The 4577-nt window shown below is 42.4% G+C and overlaps 1 pseudogene; it reads left to right on the forward strand.

Moving 5' to 3' along the window:
• Positions 1–2175: 2175 nt before the first annotated feature.
• LOC118850920 lies at positions 2176–4011 on the forward strand (annotated as a pseudogene).
• The last annotated feature ends 566 nt before the right edge of the window (positions 4012–4577 follow it).

Here is a 4577-nt window from a genome sequence, read left to right on the forward strand (position 1 = left end):
AAACACCTACTATGTGTCAGGTACAGCTAGCCTTCTGTTTATTATTCTTAAAAATGATTTGGAGGACTATTAGAGGGGTTCTGAATTTAAGATTGATAAAGTTATTTTAAAAATATTTTGGTAACTATTTCAATATATTTGGTTTCCTTTGTAATTCTATGAAATCACTCTGTTTAGAATTCAAATCCCTTCCTCCTACTTTTTCCAACTTCTTACACTTTGCTTCCCACCATGTATTTTTTGATTCAATGACTTTTCGCTGTTCCATAAACAAGACACTCTCCATCTCCACTCTGGCCATTTTTTCCTGGCTGTACCTACCTGGAACGTTCTCTCTCTCTCTTCTTCCCCTACTGATTTTCCCTAAGCCATGTTCACAGTATTTAACAGAGGATAATTAAGTGGTAAATTGTGTGCTATGAATTATACGTGCTATCAGATTTTAGAGAAGAGAAAACGGACTGGTCGGAGAAGGCTTCGTGGGAGAGGTGAAATGAGTTGGGCCTCAAGTATGTTGAGGAAAAAGAGAAGGGGAAAGGAAGTTTTTCCGAAAGGACAACATATTGTGTTCAAAGTTCACTGAGTATAGAGCAGGGAGGAAGCAATTATAGAGTTAGAAGGGGCCTTGTAGAAAATTTAATCTAACCCTCTCCTTTTACAAATGAGGAAACTGAAGCACAGGGAGAATGAATGACTTGCCTAAGGTCACAAATGAATGAAATGGAAGAACTTGGAATTGAACCCAGATTGTCTGGTTATAACCCAACATAGTTCAACCCCTGAACTTCATGAAGTTATGTTAGAAAAGAGGAGTGACACATCCAAGGTCAGAAGGTAATAATTTAGTGTATATCTTAAACACTTGGAAAAAAGCAAATAAGGAAGACAGCCTAGTATAAGAGATGGACCACCTGGACTAATACAGAGAAATCTAAAGCTAATTGGAAAAGACTGCTTAGTTATTGCTGTCTCATGTTTATAACCTTTTTTATTGTGATTTAAGAGATTTCCATAAGGCAATATCAGCTACATTAGTTACTGATATTTAATTTGAAATACCTCTATATTAAAAACATTATGGAGAGCTAATATAATTATTATTAAAGTAAAATCTTGAGTACTAGATGTACCTTAGGATTAAATTGGTTTTAAATTTTCTTTAGGTAGAAAAATGTTTGCATCTTTATTGTTTTTATTAATATGACATATTGTAAGCTATCTGGGCCCTGCACTTATTTTGTATTGTGTATGATATTTATGTAACAACAAACTTTTAAGTAATGGGAACCTAGCACATTTTGGAGAAGTGCTTTCTTCTGAATTCTTTTCTGTGCTGGAAGGAGTGGATGAGAGTATTCTGAGTCGGGGCCTGCTGTTTTGGTCCTATAGGCTCACAGCTTATATGCTGTCACAGAGGAGGAGCGATGCTTGACGAGAGTGCAAATTGGGCCCTCAACTTCCCTGCCTTCTTTTTTCCTTCCTCCCTTCTCCCTCTTTTCCTTCCTTCTTCCCTTTTTCCTTTCCTTCCTCCTTCTTTCCTTTCTCCCCTCTTCCTTTACTTCTTTTCCTTCCACCTTTTCTTCTTCCTTCCACTTTATTTTCCTTCCTTACCACCTTTCCTCTTTCCGTTACTTCCTCTGTCCTCTCTAATTTTTCTTTCTCTCTCTTTTCTTTCCTTTTCCTCTTCCTAATTCCTTCCTTTCTTCATTTACTTATGTCCCCTTTTTTTTCTTTTGCTTTATCACTTCTTTTCCTGCCTCCCTTTCTTTCTTCTCCTTTTCCTCTTCACCCTTTCTCCTATATTCCTTTTTCTTTCTCTTCTCCCTTTCTCATACCTTTTCCTTCTTTCTTTCCTTACTCTTTTTCCTTCCCTTCTCTTCCTCCTTTATTTCCTGTTCAGCTGCTAGTGTGACAATGCCCAGCTGTACCTTCTGTTCCTAGTAAAGAAAAGGATTCTGAACTAGCTCAGGCCAGAGTGTATCTGATAAGAGTTCCAATCACAGAGAAGGAGCCCTGGAAATTGATGGGCAACCTGGCCTAGTTGCTCAAGAATATGGGATTGATCCAGGATTTGGCCTTTAGAAGATCAATAAATATGTAAATACCTGGGATATGAACACAGAAACATGATTTGAAGCAGCAGCCAGTAAATCCTGTGACAGTAGAGATGGCCAAATGGCTGAAGAGGATGTTACCTTTCACACTATGAAGACTATCCAGAAAATGGTGTCATGAAGTTGAGTTCAAAAGATTTAAGAGTTTAGGCCCAGACAATACTGAAATGGCATTAGCTGGAAGTTGGACAAATTTTGATGGTGAGCTATAATCATGATGAGCCCAAGAAGAGGGACCTCTGGTACAATGCTGAAATTCATTGAAAATGGGAAACCAGGATTGTAAAAGAAGTCTATGTAAACGTACTGCTTGGGGATGCTGGGGATTCTCTGAATGACTGTAAAATAACTTTTGTGCATGAAGTTTACAAAACTGAGGGGCCTGGCAGTGTGAGTTTAGTTGGGTTTAAAACCTTTTGAAAAGACAGAGTGGCCGTATTTGCAAACACTGTAAAGGAAACCCCAATAAAACCTACAGAAAGTGTCCCTGCTATGTGTGTGGAGGAAAGGTCTTCCTGACAAGAAGCTGATGTGTGATGAGTGCAACATGGTCTTCCACATCTACTCCCCCACCTTGCTACTGGATTCCAGATGATGAGGACTGGTATTGCCCTGAATGTCAGAATGATGCCAGTAAAATGGTCAGCACTGGAGGAATTGAAATGGAGCAAAAAGGAGGCAAAGTTGGCATCTGCTACATCAGCATCTGAAGGAGACTGGGGCAAGGGTTGCACAAGGGAGTGCGTTATTGTGTCTTTTAGTCATTACGGACCAATCCTTGAGATTCCTGTTACTACCATGTGGAAGTTGAGAGTGCGGGTGAGTGAGTCTGGTATCTATAGGCTCCATGTGGCAGATATACATGGCAGAAACAATAATGGCACATACTCTCTGGTCCTGGCAGGGTCTATGAAGATGACATAGACCATGGTGATTCTATCACTTATATGGTCAGTGGGGGCAGAGATCTTTCTGGCAACAAATGGACTGCAGAGCAGTCCTGTGATCAAAAAGTCACCAAGACAAACAGAGCTCTGGCTTTGAACTGCAATGCTCCTATCAGTGACAGAGAGGCAGAGCTGAACCCAAGAAGTGATGAGCTTGGAAGCCACTCAGAATGGTGAGAAACATTAAGGGAGGGAAACAGGGCAAATATGCCCCAGATGAACAGAATCAATATGAAGGAATATACAAGGTAGTGAAGTATTGGCCTGGTTTCCTTGTGCGGTATTACCTTCTCAGGACAGATGATGACAAACCTGGCTCATTGACAAGGCAAGAGAAAGACAGGATGAAGAATCTTGGCTTAATAATGCAGTATCTGGAAGGATATTCAGAAGCAGTTGCTAACAAAGAGAAGGCAAAAGAAAATAATAAGAGTGGTGATGAAGAATTGACATCTACAAGCTAAAGAAAGGGGAAGAGCAAAAGGAAGACAGTAGATGGTAGGGAGGCCTTTCTGGACTCTCCCAATATAGTGTCCAAGAAGACTAAAGTGGAACCACATAAACTCACTTCCCAGTGGAAGACTCTCATCAAGAATAATGAATCCAATGAAAAACTGTGGAACAAAGCATTAAGTGCACTGAAGGATGGGCTGAAATTCCTGAATAAAATGCAAGAAACATTCCTGTATATTTGCTGTCAAGAGGTAGTGTTTCAGCCAAATACTATTGTGTGTCAGCATAATGTTTGCAAGGATTGTTTGGATCAATCTTTCCAAGCCAAGGTGTACAGCTCCCTAGATTGTCAGTATGATCTGGGTAAATCTTACACTATGCAAGTGAATCAGCTACTGCAAACCATCCTCAGTCTGCTCAGCCTAGACTGTGGCAATCGGCAGTGGTTGTGTCTGTCAAGCACTGTGATGGTAAAACTTGGCAATAGGTTAATTTAGGCTTATGTTTAGGCTTAATTTAAGCACATAGCTTCACCTTTTCCCTGAAAAGATTTGTCTTCCCCACCCTTTTTTTAAAGCCTATACATTTTGAAGGATTTATTTTATATGTGTTGTAGCTTTTAAAAAATGTTGGAGGGGGGGCGGAGCCAAGATGGCGGCTGGTAAGCACAGACTAGAGTGAGCTCCGTACCGAGTCCCTCCAAAAACCTGTGGAAGATGGCTCTGAGCCAGTTCTGGAGCGGCAGAGCCCACAGGGTGGCGGAGGGAGGCGGGGCTCCAGCCCGGGACAGCCTGGATGGTCTCTGGGTGAGGTCTGTTCCACACGGAGCTGGGAGCTGGGAGCAGGGTGGAGCGGGGCCCAGCCTGGGCAGCGTGAACCATCCAGAGCAGGGGCTGGGCCCTAGCGCCCTGAATATGTGAGCTGCGGCGGTTGCCAGACCCCTCGACCCACGGGCGCTGGGGACTGCGGAGAGGGTTGGTGGGAAGGGCTGTGGGAGTGGAGGGAGTTCACGGTTCGGCTTCCAGCCCCGGGGGCAGCGGAGGTGGGGCAGCTACAGCTGTTG

This window comes from Trichosurus vulpecula, chromosome 5 (assembly GCF_011100635.1).
Source record: "Trichosurus vulpecula isolate mTriVul1 chromosome 5, mTriVul1.pri, whole genome shotgun sequence".
NCBI lineage: Eukaryota > Metazoa > Chordata > Mammalia > Diprotodontia > Phalangeridae > Trichosurus > Trichosurus vulpecula.